Here is a 1,373-nt window from a genome sequence, read left to right on the forward strand (position 1 = left end):
ATGAATCAAAGTACTGTCAGGCTTCTTCCTTTGCATTTTGTGAGTGATCTGTAGAGAGACCCTCTAAGACCATGAAAAATTCTGCTCCTCATCAACATCTCCCTCCATTTTTTACTGAAAAAAATGTTTTTTCATGATGATTGCAAAATGATGGTTTTCTAACTCCTGTACTTTCCCTGCTTTTATTGATTAACAATCTATTTTAAAGAAGGGCTCTCCCTCCTTCCTTCTTTCCTTTATTTATTTAGTTATTGATTGATCGATTATTCATATGGATCCATGAGTTTCTATTTTTCTCCTTAATGATTTATAATTCATTACTCGTCCTGCTTAATTATCCTATTTCAGGCTTGGCTACTGGGCTCACCTTCAAGCTGGTAAAAGTGTCTTTTAATAGTTCTCCTTCATTTCTTTCTGCACATTTTTTACTGTATAGAATAGCAAATTATTCTAGACTCATCTTAACATACCGTGTACTAGCCACTAATTGGTAAATTCGCTGAGTATTTCCGTTTAATTTTTTATGGGGAATGTGATAAAGGTGTGTGAGTTCTACATGTGCTCATGGCCATTGGAGTTTCTTCTTGATCTTTGCAACAGACAGAACAAGTATTTACAATACATATTCATACTGTTACCTCCAACTGCAATCCATCTTAACATGATTCTTCTTTCCCTTCCTGCTCTTTGCTATATTTATATTTCCCTTTATTCACAGTAAGGGTTCTGGCTCCCAGTAATATCAATCATAGAAAAATAATTTTTTTTAAAATAGATGTAATAAATTATATTTTCCTTGATGCTTCTTGATACTTGTTGCCTAAAATGTCCTATTAAAACTTAAAAATGTCATTCTATGAGGGTTAGATTACATTAAATAATAAAAACATGAACCCTAGTTCTTACCTTACAAAACCGTGATTTTCATAATTAAAGAAATGAGAATACAAATACATGTTTTCACTTCTGAAGAAACAAACACATTTAAACTTCTTAGAGTTGTTTCTCTCTTTAAAGATGTACATTTAGATGCTAGTTGATTTAGAGTATTTGCCAAGGTTATTTAAAACTATAATTTAAATTGACCTTGCCAAGTAGAATATGGTTTAAAATAATAAGTTAGAATAAGTTTAATTCACAATCAAGTTTTCTTTTACTCCAGCATTCAGAAATAATTAATAAACATCCAAGTTCTGACAGTTCAGAATAAAGGGTTTTCTTATCAATAGTACTGCTTTACTGTGCCATGTAACAAAAATTTTTAAAAAGGAAATAAATACAGTGCTCTATCATCAAACCCACCTATTCTATCTTAAAAGCTTAATCTAACATAGTTTTCCTTTTTTTTTTTTTTTTTTTTTTTTTGAAGAAAG

Source organism: Pteropus medius, unplaced genomic scaffold (assembly GCF_902729225.1).
Source record: "Pteropus medius unplaced genomic scaffold, Ma_sr-lr_union100, whole genome shotgun sequence".
In the NCBI taxonomy this organism is placed as follows: domain Eukaryota; kingdom Metazoa; phylum Chordata; class Mammalia; order Chiroptera; family Pteropodidae; genus Pteropus; species Pteropus medius.